The following is a 15,121-nucleotide window of genomic DNA, read 5'->3' on the forward strand; positions in this document are numbered from 1 at the left end:
TAAATGCTGGGAGAAGGCAATGGCACCCCACTCCAGTACTCTTGCCTGGAAAATCCCATGGACAGAGGAGCCTGGTAGCCTGCAGTCCATGGTGTCGCTAAGAGTCAGACACAACTGAGCGACTTCACTTTCACTTTTCACTTTCATGCATTGGAGAAGGAAATGGCAACCCACTCCAGTGTTCTTGCCTGGAGAATCCCAGGGACGAGGGAGCCTGCTGGGCTGCCGTCTATGGGGTCGCACAGAGTCGGACACGACTGAAGCGACTTAGCAGCAGCAGCAGTGGCAATCAGTAAATGCAACCCCCTCACACTGAGTTTCCGATTATTTTGATGCTTCTCTTAAATCTGAACAAGCTGTAAAGGTTTGCTATATATTTGATAACATCTCCAATATTAAATAGAGAATATAAATAAACCAGGAAAAAAAAGGAAAATATATGGCAAAAGCTATTGCATTTTTGAAAGAATAGCAAGATCCTATTTTTAAAAAAGGGACACTTTGAAAACAGGCTTTCTTGGAAATTAAAATTATGATAGCCAAAGTTTAAAAATAGAATATTTGGAAAATAACATTAAGGAAATGTTCCAGAAAGCATAGCAAAAAGCTAAGAAATGGACACTAGATAATTTGAGGAGTATCTAGGATTAATCCAGAAGACACAGCATACAAATAATAGAAATTCTAATGCAGAGATTATTATAAAATAAATCATATAAAATAAGTTCTCACATCTGGGAAACATGAGTTTCCAAATTGGAAGGGTATGTCAGACATCCAGCAAAAAGAAAATAAGAATATTTCAGGTTACATCATTATGAAATTCCATATCAAAGACAAAAGAAGATCTTAAAAGTTTCCAGAAATTTTTCCTGTGGTCATGTATGGATATGAGAGTTGGACTGTGAAGAAGGCTGAGCGCCGAAGAGTTGATGCTTTTGAACTGTGGTGTTGGAGAAGACTCTTGAGAGTCCCTTGGACTTCGAGGAGATCCATCCAGTCCATTCTGAAGGAGATCAGCCCTGGGATTTCTTTGGAAGGAATGATGCTAAAGCTGAAACTCCAGTACTTTGGCCACCTCATGCGAAGAGTTGAAGGAAAACTTAACAACAAGTGCAAAAAAAAAAAAAAAAAAACTAGACAAATGAAGAGAGAATTATAGCACCATTAGACTTTTTAAAACTATACCTATACACATTTTGATTAAATGTAATTGAATTCTATAAATGGTGCTGGAAAAACTGGACAGTCACATGCAAAAAAATGAAACTAGACCACTATCTCACACCATATACAAAAATCAACTCAAAACAAATTACAGAATTGAATGTAAGACTTGAAACAATAAAACTCCTAGAAGAAAACATAGACAGTACTTTCTTTGACATTTGTCTTAGTAATATCTTTCTAGGTGTGTCTACTCATGCAAGAGAAACAAAACCAAAAATAAACAAATGGGACAACATCAAACTAAAAAGCTTCCAAACAGCAAAAAAAACTATCAACAACAACAACAAAAAATAACCTATTAAGTGCAAATGAAACATTCAATAAGGGGTTTATATCCAAAATAATAAAGAACTCATACAACTCAACAACAAAAAGCAAACAACTCAATTGAAAAATGGGCAGAGGAGTTGAATACACATTTTTTCAAAGAAGACCTACAGATGGCCAACCGGCACAGAAAAAGATGCTCAACAGCACTAAATATTAGGGAAATACAAAGGAAAACTATAATGAGATACCACCTCACAACTGTCGTTTGTTGCTGTTTTAGGTTCTAAGTCATGTCTGACTCTTTTGCAGCCCCGTGGACTAGTCTGCCATACTTCTCTGTCCATGGGATTTCCCAGGCAAGAACACTGGAGTTGTCATTTCCTTCTCCAGGGGATCGAACCTACATCTCCTGCATTGGCAGGCAGATCCTTCATCACTGAGCCACCAGGGAAGCCCCTCATAACTGTTAAAATGGCTATTACTAAAAAGGCAAGATATAGCACATGCTGGTAAGGATATGGAAAAATGGAAACGTTTGTGCTGCACAATTGTTAGTAAATTGGTGCAACTACTATGGAAAACAGTATGGAGATTCCTCAAAAAAGTAAAAATAGAACTAAGGTGATCCAACCATCCCATTCTGGGTATTTATCCAAATAAGAAGCAATTAACATGAAGATACTAATTCAAAAAGATATATGCACCCCTATATTCACTGTATCATTATCTATAATAGCCAAGATATATAATCAAACTAAGTGCCCATCAATGGATGAATGGATAAAGAAGATGTGAGATATATATTTATATAAAATCAAATACTATTCAGCCATAAAAAGATGAAATCTTGCCATTTGTGACAACATGGATGGACCTTGAGGGTAATATTCTAAGTGAAATAACTCAGATGGAGAAAGACAAAAACTGTATGATTACACTCATTTGTAGAATATAAAAAAACAAGACTAAATAAAGGAGCAAACTAAATCAGACAAAAATAAAGCCATAGATACAGAAAATAGAGTAGTGGTTACCAAGAAGGAAGTGGCAGAGGGGAGAGAGAAATGGATAAAGGGAATCACCTTCTATGGTGACAGAAAAAAGTGATGTAAGGTATATAGAAATAGAATGTTTTACACATGACATTTATATAATGTTATAAACCAATGCTCCCTCAATAAAAAAATAAATCAAAATTTAAAAATGTAAGTGATTCTTTTAAAGTACTGAGATGGTTTATGCCAGGCCACACTGATCTTTTCTACTCCACATCCATTTTCATTCTTAAAATTTGTGCCAGTCCTTCATTAAGCATTAACCATATGTTACCATCTATTGTTATTAAATTTCTTTCAGAAAACTAAATATTTGAGTGTCTATTAAGCACCCTAATTTAGTTGTTGTACTTTACAATAATGCTATGCTGCTGCTGCTAAGTTGCTTCAGTCGTGTCCGACCCTGTGCGACCCCATAGACGGCAGCCCACCAGGCTTCCCTGTCCCTGGGATTCCCCAGGCAAGAACACTGGAGTGGGTTGCCATTTCCTTCTCCAATGCATGAAAGTGAAAAGTGAAAGGGAAGTCGCTCAATCTGTCTGACTCTAGCGACCCCATGGACTGCAGGCTATCAGGCTCCTCTGTCCATGGGATTTTCCAGGCAAAAGTACTGGAGTGGGGTGCCATTGCCTTCTCCAAATAATGCTATGAGGTAGATATTATTATCTTCATTTAAAGATGAAGAAATAAGAGAATCAGTCATAGAGCTAACAAGAGTTGGGAATTACTTAAATCAGATATTTACTGTCATCCTTGACTTTTTCTTCTTCCTTATCATTTATATTTAATTAGTCACCACACCCTGTGATAGCTATCTCTTCAACATCCCTCTGTTACAATTAGTTCCATCTTCACCATTACCATTATTCAGTTTAGTTCAGTTCAGTCGCTCAGTCGTATCCAAGTCTTTGCAACCCCATGGACTGCAGCACGCCAAGCCTCCCTGTCCATCATCAACTCCCGGAGTTTACTCAAACTCATGTCCATCGAGTTGGTGATGCCATCCAACCATCTCATCCTCTGTCATACCCTTCTCCCGCCTTTAATCTTTCCCAGCATCAGAGTCTTTTCCAATGAGTCAGCTCTTCGAATCAGGTGGCCGAAGTATTGGAGTTTCAGTTTCAGCATCAGTCCTTCCAATAAATATTCAGTACTGATTTCCTTTAGGATGGACTGGTTAGATTTCCTTGCAGTCCAAGGGACTCTCAAGAATCTTCTCCAACACCACAGTTCAAAAGCATCAATTCTTCAGCGCTCAGCTTTCTTTATAGTCCAACTCTCACATCCATACACGACTACTGGAAAAACCATAGCCTTGACTAGACCGACCTTTGTTGGCAAAGTAATGTCTCTGCTTTTTAATATGCTGTCTATGTTGGTCATCGGAAAAGGCAATGGCACCCCACTCCAGTACTCTTGCCTGGAAAATCCCATGGATGGAGGAGCCTGGTAGGCTGTAGTCCATGGTGTCGTTAAGAGTCGGACACGACTGATCGACTTCACTTTCACTTTTCACTTTCATGCACTGGAGAAGGAAATGGCAACCCACTCCAGTGTTCTTGCCTGGAGAATCCCAGGGACGGGGGAGCCTGGTGGGCTTCCGTCAATGGGGTTACACAGAGTCGGACACGACTGAAGCAACTTAGCAGCAGCATGTTGGTCATAGCTTTTCTTCCAAGGAGCAAGTGTCTTTTAATTTCATGGCTGCAGTCACCATCTGCTGTGAGTTTGGAGCCCCAAAAAATAAAGTCTGACACTGTTTCCACTGTTTCCCCATCTATTTACCATGATGGGACTGGATGCCATGTTACCACTATTAAGATAATATGAATGAATCTAGGCCTTTATAATTATACTCCTACCACAGGCCCATTTCAGCATGGTACCACAGTCCAAAGAAACAAAAAATATCACTCTCTCACTCCACTGTGTTCTCAAATAGAAAGTCTTATTACACCTACAATCAAAATCAGTCTAAGGAATCTCAAAAATTAAGATTAGGGAGCCCCAAGCTGAAACTAGTGACTCAAAAGTCTTTAATGGTATGGCCTAGAAAATCCATTTTTAACAGGTTTATTAAATGGATTTTTATGCACCCTAAGTTTGAGAATCAATATGCTATTCCGTACTTTCTTTGTGTCCTGGTTTTCCAATTAGATCATAAGTTATTCAAGGTAGGGTTGTACCTTGTGTATATAATGTACTCATAGTGTCTTACAGTGTTTGGTGTTCAGAAATACAGGTATTTTGGTGCATTAGAGTTAACATCATGAGTCACTGCGTTTCTGACAAGGGTGAAATCTCAGTTGCATTTTGGCATACTGGCAGAATTTGAATAGATGAAAAGGGAGGAGAAAAAAGTAAAAGTACTGAAATTTGTGTAAATAATATTGTAATAACTGCAAAGAACTGGTGTCAATATTTATCTTTAAGTCTCCTGAATATAATTACCATTAGAATTCTGCCCATAGGTTAGAAAATTCCAGCACTGAGAGGTAGAATCAGGCTGAATATCCTCATTATTTTCATCAGTAAAAGCAAGAAGTCTCCATATCACTGATCCTAAAATACATCTTCCTAGCTTCACTTGACGGAGAAGGCAATGGCACCCCACTCCAGTACTCTTGCCTGGAAAATCACATGGACAGAGGACCCTGGTAGGCTGCAGTCCATGGGGTGGCCAAGAGATGGACACGACTGAGTGACTTCACTTTCACTTTTCACTTTCATGCATTGGAGAAGGAAATGGCAACCCACTCCAGTGTTCTTGCCTGGAGAATCCCAGGGATGGGGGATCCTGGTGGGCTGCCGTCTATGGGGTCGCACAGAGTCTGACATGACTGAAGCGACTTAGCAGCAGCAGCAGCAGCTTCACTTGACATGTAAATTATTGTTTTTGTTGTCTAGATCTGAGACTATCAAGGTTAATATGCAAACAGTCCTTTCAGAGGAGGTTTGCAAGAACATCTACATTACAGCTTGAGTGCAACACAGACAACAGAGTCAATGTGTGCTCTTTGTCCAGAGTCTACATAGTCTAACGAGGAAAAGAAAAGGCATAGGTTATTTACTATGTTATCCTTTTACTAAAATTATCAGTTAGGAGTCTTTCAGCTGGAAGAAATAGAAAATTCAACTCTAAATAGTTTAAACAGTGGGGCAATTCACATAAAGAAGTCCCAAGTTAGGGCAGCTTCAGATTTGCTTAATTTCTATCCAACAATGTCTGTAAAAACTACTTTCTTCTATCTTTCTGTTCTGCTTTCCTCAGTATATTGACTTTGCCCCTAGATACTAGCTTACCAAATAATCATAACATGGCTGTGGTAGTTCTAGATAGTATAAAGTCCCAAGAAAGAAGATACTTCTGTGTATCTTCTTTTTTTTTTTTGGCTCCACATGTGATTTGTGGGATCTTAGTTTCCCAACGAAGGATTGAACTTGGACTCTGGGCAGTGAGAGTATGGAGTCCTAACCACTGGGAAGCCAGGGAATTCCCCAATGTATCTCTTTGTAAGTGAGAAACTTTCCCCAGAATCTCCCCAGCAGACACCTCATTACATCTCACTGGCCAGAATTTCTTTATATACCCATCCTAAATCTGTCCCCAGCAAGAGAAAGAAATAGGATTACTCTGATATATACACGTGTATAGCTGTGTGGAGGGAGATGGGTTATTATAATAAAATTACAATTTTCCAATAAGGAAGAAAAGATGGAAAATGACATTTGGCAGTCTACCACCAATGTGCACTACATTAACACACCATTTCAGTTTCAAGTATGTTCTGCCTTGACATATTCATTTATTCATTCTACAAATACTTTTACCTACTTTATACCAAGCACTATGCTTTCCTACTGGAAAGACAAAGCAGAAATAGATTTGGTCCCTGCTCTTGAGTTTATATCAATCAACTGGTGAGACACATATGTAAAAGTGTTAACTAGAATGAAGTACTAGAGTTGCAGGTACATTAAAATTCTATTTAAAATACACAATCAGCTAAGAAGAGTATATTATGGTCTTACATATAGTCTTAGAGACTTCAGAGATCATACATATATTCCATATTTCATCCACCACTTTGAAACTTAACACAGTATGGGTGAATCTTAATTTCCTTTCCCAAGAGCAACAGTATTTATCTGCTAATTTGATGAGTTTTCTGTTGCATTTTATTACAGACAAAGAAGAGCCACTGTTGATGATAAGCAATTTTACTACTATACTCTACCAGACTGGAGCTCATGGCACAAGTCTGAACTGGAAATAGAAATTTTGAAGTCATAAGTTTACAGATGGCAGTTGTGACCATAAAGATGAATGTAATCATTTAAGTAAAGAGTAATCTGAAAGGTGAGGACAGAACTGGATGGAATAGCAATATTTGAAGTCAGGCAGAGAAAACAATCTGTGAAGAACTAGCAAAAAGTTTGGAGGGAAACCAGGAGAAAGTGATGGCTAAAAAGAAGGGAAGAGAAAGTTTCAAAAGGAAAGGTGTGGTCAGTAGGGCCAAATGTATTCAGAGCAGTTAAGTAACCTGTGGGCTGAAAATCATTCATTGAATCTGTTCTCAAAAGGTAAGTAACTGCAAATGGGCACAGGCTCTTTTCTAAGCACTAGAAATGTTCTAAAATTTTATTGTGATAATTGTACAATGCTGTAAATTTACTAAAAATCACTGGATTATAATTAAGTCACTTGAAATGAATGATTTTTATCATAGGTAAATTATATCTTAATAAAGTTTTCTTTTCTTCAAAGGGTCACTGGCTTGAGTTAGAAGTTTCAATGGAGAGAGGAGGAAAAAAGCCATATTTGGGTTTAGGGGGAAATGGGAGATTGAGAAATGGAGGCAACAAGAACAAAATGAATAAGAGAAGAAGAAATGGAGGAAAATGGAGGCTCTTTCATCTAAAGAATTTGGTTCAGAAGAGAAGGAAAGAAACAAAAAGGTAGCAAATAAAGAGGTGAGACATACAAGGTCAAGGAAGGGAGGAAGATAGCGAGTTTAGTTTTACACATATTACATTTGAAGTAAGAATCCAAATAGCTGCTGCTGCTGATGCTAAGTCGCTTCAGTCGTGTCCGACTCTTCGAGACCCCATGGACTGCAGCCCACCAGGCTTCTCCGCCTGTGGGATTTTCCAGGCAAGAGTACTGGAGTGGGTTGCCATTGCCTTCTCCTCCAAATAGCTAGAGGTAGATAATTATTAGTTTTTGTTTAGAAGTAGGAATTGTAGTACAAAGTTCCACAATAGGTGGGCATAGGATTGAAGCTGGAAAGGGAGCAACCACATAAAATTCCCCTCTCTGATCTCCAGGCAAACTCCCTTTCCCATAATTACTGAGCTCAGAGAATATCTGTAGGATTTAATCATCTCTATCAGTTTCTAGGCATATAAACCCCTAGTAAAGCCCCTAGTAAAGAAAATCTCTCCAACCTCCCCATTTCAGTTCTTCACTATCAGGAAGTTTTTACTTGTATTGAACTCAGCTCTCTCTTTTCAAAATTAAGTGTTTCAAACTTTTCATTTAAGAAAAACATTGTGTGCTGTTGTGTTTTCTGTTGTTAGTGTTTAAAAGACTGCCAAATAGCCTACAAAAACATTGGATCACATCTCTCTCTGTAGCCTTGATTTCTCCACCAGGATTACATTTAATATCTGTAAAGCATTTAGTATACCAGCACAGAGAAAGAACTCAATAAATAGTTACCATTTGGAGGGAAAGATAAAAAAGTGTTTATGTAGAGATGTTGCTCTCTTCCCCATGGGATAACATCCTTTTGGTACTGATAGAAAAGTTAACATTTTACGAGCTACTAACCCATTTTACTTATAAACTCATCAATTGGACAGTGAAATTATTCATTTTGCAAAACAATCCATCCATTGCAAAGGGGTCACAGACTTCCTTTTCGTACCATCTTCTTAAGTGTTTGTTTATTTATTTTTATTTATTTATTTTTTCCCACACGGAATGTGGGATCTTAGTTCCTCAATAAGGGGTTGAACCCATGCCCTTGCAGTGGAAGCATGGAGTCTTTAACCACTTGACTGCCAGAGAAGTCCCTTTAAGTTTTTGTTTAGAGATCATTAAACTCCATTAAGTTCTTAACAGAACGCAAACCAAAAGCTCAAGTATAACAAACCATTACTGATTAAACATCAATCACAAATGAAGATAAAGCAAGTTTGAAATTATAATGAAAAAAGAGCATCTAAGTGTATAGCTTTCTAATTTTTCACTTTACTGTAGAGAGAATTAAAATATTGGACAGCCCTGTTCAATACCAATATTTATGCTTTGGTAGCAATGAACAGGGAAAAGCCATGCTAATTTCAAGATAGAACTTCACTACAGAGGAAGGACTCGGTTGTTCTTACAAACACCTGAGAAGTACCAATACTCAACATTCAAAGAAACAAACTACAGAGACATTGACAGTCAGTTCTATATATTAATTTTACTATACATGTAATTTTCATTTGCTTATATATAATTTTAGTGTCTGCCTGGTATCTTCCAATATTATAAAATCTTTGAGGACACACATTTTACCTTCAGTTTGACCTACAAAGCCTAGCCCAACATTTCACTATAGTGGTGTTCAATAAAACATATTGAAATAATAAATGCAAAATATTGGTATATTAATTGGATTGTGTTGCCAGATAAAACACTTGATACCAGACTAAATTAGAATTTAAAATTCTATATTCAAATTTAACTGAGCATCCTTATTTTCATTTGCTAATCTTGCAACTCTATGAGTAACCTTTAGCAAGAAATCAAATCTTGCATTCTGACAGATTGGCTAAGGGTTTTTTTTCTGCCTTAATCTGAAAGCCTTAGAACCAAGCAATCTCACATGCTCAACAGAGAGACTGAAATAGAAAACATGTACTATAATGGTCAGATTTTATAGAAGATAGATTAAAATACTATAATTCTTATTTGCAGAAAAATTGGGAAGGAGATAATTATTATGCCTTTTTATATTCCTGAGAAGACATATGCTCTGCAGGTACAAAAATCATATTTAGACACACTTGTCTTTCAGGTCTGTTTATTTTTAAACGCAGTTCTGATAGAAGATGGGCTGAAGGGTGGAAAGGTTTGTGGAAAGGTTTGAAAGAGACAGTATTATAGTTGGCAATTTCTTCCCTTTTTAAATTAATTGCTTAGTGAATGCAACATTTATTTTGGACAACTTTTAAAATTTTTTATAAGTAAAAACTTCCATATTTTTTTAAAGCACAAAATAATATGGACAGATGGAATTGGAACCTCTGACTTTTGGGGTGGTCATGTTTTTCAAGTATTACCTCAAGGATCAAGGAGACTGGGTCTATACAGTGAAGAAGCTTGACCCTATGAGATAACAGACTTGCTCAGCCCATTCTGGTCTGTTAACCCCAGACCACAAATACTCTTGACGCCCAACTACCATCAGGGAATGCCTCAAGGTACTCATGACTCAGTATACATTCACCCATTCTCTGAGGATCTCTTAAAATTTACCTGCTGTCACCATGTATACCAGCTCCAAGTAAATATAATACGCCTAGCCGCTGTTAACGGAGAAGGCAATGGCACCCCACTCCAGTACTCTTGCCTGGAAAATCCCACGGACAGAGGGCCTGGTGGGCTGTAGTCTATGGGGTCGCTAAGAGTCAGACATGACTGAGCGACTTCACTTTCACTTTCTGCTATCTGCTAGCTTTCAAGAGACTTTCTGAAACCAAGCTCTTCAATCTGTGAGCCCTGAAGCCTTCCTACAACTCTTGCTGTTCAGAATCTGGTCTCATTATTGCCTTTGATCATGCTTGTTGTAAGGCAATGTAGCATCCCCATACTTTGAATCACTGCCAGAGTATTAAAATGATTTGAAGAAAAAAGAACATAATATGACCCCATCAACCTTACCACCTACTTCAATTAGGACAGGGTCTAAGATCCCTCCTATTCCGGTGATTTCTAATTGATCTCTATTCCAAACCTTATAGTCTCAAGGGAAAATAATAATGCTACTAAGATGTCCAGAAACAACCGTGATGGGGAAGCACTGGCACTACAGATACACCACATTTCTTCTTGACTTATATACATGCTAGAAGGAGTAGCCTTGTTCAAGCCCTAATAGAGAGCACCATATAAATTTCAGAGAAAGAGAAATTCATAATAGTTACAAATTAATGAACAAAATAGGAATAAAGACCCTAACAGACCTAAAGTTCTCTATAGGTACTTGTTGAATAAAATGATTTTAAACTTCAGACATATGTGCTCAATTTTAAAGGCAATTTTGAAAGGCATTTCTATTCATGTACACTGGTAAAAAAATTTAAGTGAAATTGACATTTTGGCTCTTGGCCTCAACAGGGAGCCCCCACAAGTAACTCAACCAGTAAAGATTTAGATTTCTAAATTCCTAGTATACAAGGCCATGAATTAAAGGGTCATTCTACAAATTTTATGTCCTGAAGTAAGCCAGGTTCTTGCTTGTTTCTTTCTCAAAGAGATCAATTTTTATTTGTTTGTTTAATACCAACTCCAAAAAATGACTCAATCAAAGTTGTCTACTGTCACAATAATTTGAACTATATATGCAATCTTCTCTGTTTATTCTAGGAGCAAAGTTATTCTGAAGGCTCTACTCTATTATACTGTTTTATTATTGAAGGTAAAATTCCCCTCAATAATTTTTAAGCATTTAAAAAAATTGATGGTTTTGAATGGAACTCTGGATTTTAGTCCCAACTGTCATTAATTGATGGCAACATTGAGCCCTCAGGCTTTTCCCCATGTAGTCTTCAATTTCTTCATATCTAAAATGAGATGGGCCATGTGACCTTAGATTTGGCAATGATTTCTTAAGTATGATACCAAAAGCACAGGCAACAACAAAATAGATAAATTGGACTTTACTAAAATTAAAAACTTTTGTGTACCAACAAATGTATCAAGAGAGGGGAAAGACAGTTCACAGAATGGGAGAAAATATTTGCTAATCCTATAGCTGATAAGGAGTAATATTCAGAATATATAAAGAACTCCAACAATTCAACAGCTCAAAAATAATGGGCAAAGGACTTGAATAGAAATTTATCCAGAGAAGACACACAAATGACCAGTAAGCATATGAAAAGATGCTCAATGTCATTTGTCATTAGGGAAATGCAAACCAAAATTACAGTGAACTACCATTTCACACCTACAAGATGACTATAAAAAGTAAAAACAAAAATTGGAAAATAACAAGTGTTGGTAAGGATGTGGAGAAATTAGAATCCTTATCCATTGTTGATGGGAATGTAAAATGGTACAGTTGCTGTGGAGAACAGTAGGACAGCTCCTCAAAAGGTTAACACATAGAATTACCATACGAACCAGCAATCGCACACCGAAGTACATACTCAAAATAATTGAAAACATGTAATCAAACAAAAAATGCATATGGGAGTGTTCATAGCAACATTATTCACAATAGCCAAAAGGTAGAAACAACTGAAGCGTCCATCAGCTAGCTAATAAATGGATAAACAAATGGTGGTATAACCAATGGAGGGCTCCCCTGGCCGCTCAATGGTAAAGAATCTGCCTGCCAATGCAGGAGCCATAGGTTCAGTCTCTGGGTCAGGAAGATTCCCTGGAGAAGGAAACGGCAACCTACTCCAGTATTCTTGCCTGGGAAATCCCGTGGACAGAGGAGCCTGGTGGGCTACAGTCCACCACTACAAAAGAGTGGAACACAACTTAATGACTCAATAACAACAACAAATAACCAATGTAAGGTTATTATTTCATTATATGGAATGAAGTACTCATACATGCTACACTATGGGTGAAAATATGCAGAGGAAATAAGTCAGACCTGAAAGGACATACATTGCATGATTCCACTTATGTGAAATATCTAGTACAAGCAAATTCAAAGAGACTATCAGGGACTAGTTCAGTTGGGGCTGAGGGAGTGGGGAGTAATTGCCTAATGGGTAGAGTTTCTGCTTGAGGTGATAAAAAGTTTTTGGAAACAATGGTGATAGTCGCACTATACTGTGAATGTAACTACTACTACTTGCTGCTGCTGCTACTAAGTCGTGTCAGTCGTGTCCGACTCTGTGCGACCCCATAGACGGCAGCCCACCAGGCTCCCCGTCCCTGGGATTCTCCAGGCAAGAACACTGGAGTGGGTTGCCATTTCCTTCTCCAAAGCATGAAAGTGAAAAGTGAAAGAGAAGTCGCTCAGTCCTGTCTGACTCTTAGCGACCCCTTGGACTGTAGCCCACCAGGCTCCTCTGTCCATGGGACTCTCCAGGCAAGAGTGGGTTGCCCACTGGAGTGGGTTGCCATTGTCTTCTCCATAATACTACTCTCCATAATACTTCTCCATAATACTACTTAAAAATGGTTAAAAAGAATTTGCAACACCATGGCTAGAGCTGGAGGGTATTATGTTACGTGAATAAATCACAGACAAATCCTGTATGTTCTCACTTATACGTGGAATCTAAAAAATAAACAAATGAATATAACAGAAATATATATACATAAAAAAAAATATATATATAACAAAACAGAAACACTCACAGATACGGAGAACAAACTAGTGGTTACCACTGTGAAGCAGGGTAGGGAATGGGCAAGATAGGTTAAGGGGATTAAGATGCATGAAGTAGTAGGTATAAAATAAATGATACAAATATGTAATGTACAGTTGATATAACTTTAAATGGAGTAAAAGCTATAAAAATATAGAATTAGTATGTTATAAACCTGAAACCAATGTAACATTGTAAATCAACTATACTAAAATTAGAAAATAAAAATGAAAAAAAGAAAAGTTAAAATGGAAGTGTTTGTTACATACATTTCAACACACACACACACACACACACACACACACACACACCACCAACAAAAGAACCGGGCCTAGGATTTGATGATCTGGAGTAGGGTGGCTCTAAATTCCCAAACAGTTCACATTTATGACTGTTGTGTCAATGCTAATTATTAAGTATCCCCTTAGGCTTTCAAAGCTGTCGCAGTTCGAACAATAAACTCTTCGGTCACCCTGTCTCTAATGATCTAAGGTTGTGAGACCCTAACCACCGGGGCATTAGGACCTTGGAAAGGTTTTGCGATGACATCACCTCTGGAAAACTAAAAGTCCCACTGGACTCCCGGGAACTGGAGGCAGGGCAGGGGACCTCTGCACATTACACGAACGCCCCGCTACCAACTGGGCAAACTACCCTTTCTTCTGGGTCCTGATAACCCGAGACCATAGAGAAACACACGGAGGGGGTAAAAGCCAAAGAGCGAACCACACCCGCTTCCACGTCCCGCCACACTCAGTATGGCTACTCCTGTCGGAAGTGGGGGAGGGACGCACCACCTTTCGTAGGCCCAGGGGGGCGGGCTCTAGGAGCCAAATAAATTTCAGTGGACCAATGGGGAGAAGCAAAGGGCGGGAGCTCGCCAAGGGCGTGGGCTAGAAGGCCTTCCGGGACCACTCGGGCGAGGCCAGCGCCGCTGGCGTTTTGCGGCTGCCACGTTATTCCCAGGCTTTGCCGCTGGATTTTGCCCGGTAGGGTGCCACCGTCAGCGCTTCCGGCTTGGACTCCAACTTAGCTGATCAGTCCCCACCCTATCCAGTGCTTGTCCCTCCCCTTCAAAGCCAGCCCTTGTCCTTGCCCGGCTGGCCCCTCCTTCGCCTTTGAGGTGACTCATCTCTATATCCCGACAATACAGTGGCTGCGCCAGGTGTGGCCTAACATATTTGAACTTAAAAGGTTTTTTCCGATTGTGAAAACATATACGTAATTTAGAAAACTGGGAACGTGGGAAAAGAATAATGAAAAGAAAAATCCACCGACCAGAAATAATCATGACTGATTTTTGTCGTTCTTCCTTTTATTTTCTTCTGTGTACCCAATCGGGGCAATGCAGTATAAAGTTATGTATCGTTTGTTACAAAGTAAATATTTCTTTTACTATTTTAATTGAATACATAGTATCAAGTACTCTGTGGATGAATGTGCCATAATTTTTGTATTCCACAAATAGGCTTTTAACTGTTTGTTTATTTGGCTGCCTTAGGTCTTAGTTGTGGCTTAGTTGCCAGGTTGAATGGCAAGGAAGGCAGGCCCTAACCCTGTCCTAACCTGCTTCCCTTGGATTGGAAGGCAGATTCTTAACCATTGGACCACAATAAACACCTGAGACTTTAAGTTAAAAGCAGATTGGAGGTGGGGCAGGTAGAGAAGGAGAGACAGCTAAGAACTGGCTAGTCCACAAATTGATTTTCCTTTGGAAAGTTCTTCCATAAGAATTACAAAATTGTAGAGCCTTCAGAGACTTTACAGTCTTAGGATTCTAGAGTGTTACAATCTTGAGAAACTCAGAATCATAGTATCTTGGGGTGTAAGGATCTTTGAAGAAATAAATCCAAACTTCACCAAATGGTGAATATCTAACAATCAGAGTCTTCTCGAAAGTTGGGTCCTTTATATTTAAAATGTCACCTCTGGATTTCCTTGCTGGGTCAGTGATT

Source organism: Bos javanicus, chromosome 15, assembly GCF_032452875.1.
Source record: "Bos javanicus breed banteng chromosome 15, ARS-OSU_banteng_1.0, whole genome shotgun sequence".
Lineage (NCBI taxonomy): Eukaryota > Metazoa > Chordata > Mammalia > Artiodactyla > Bovidae > Bos > Bos javanicus.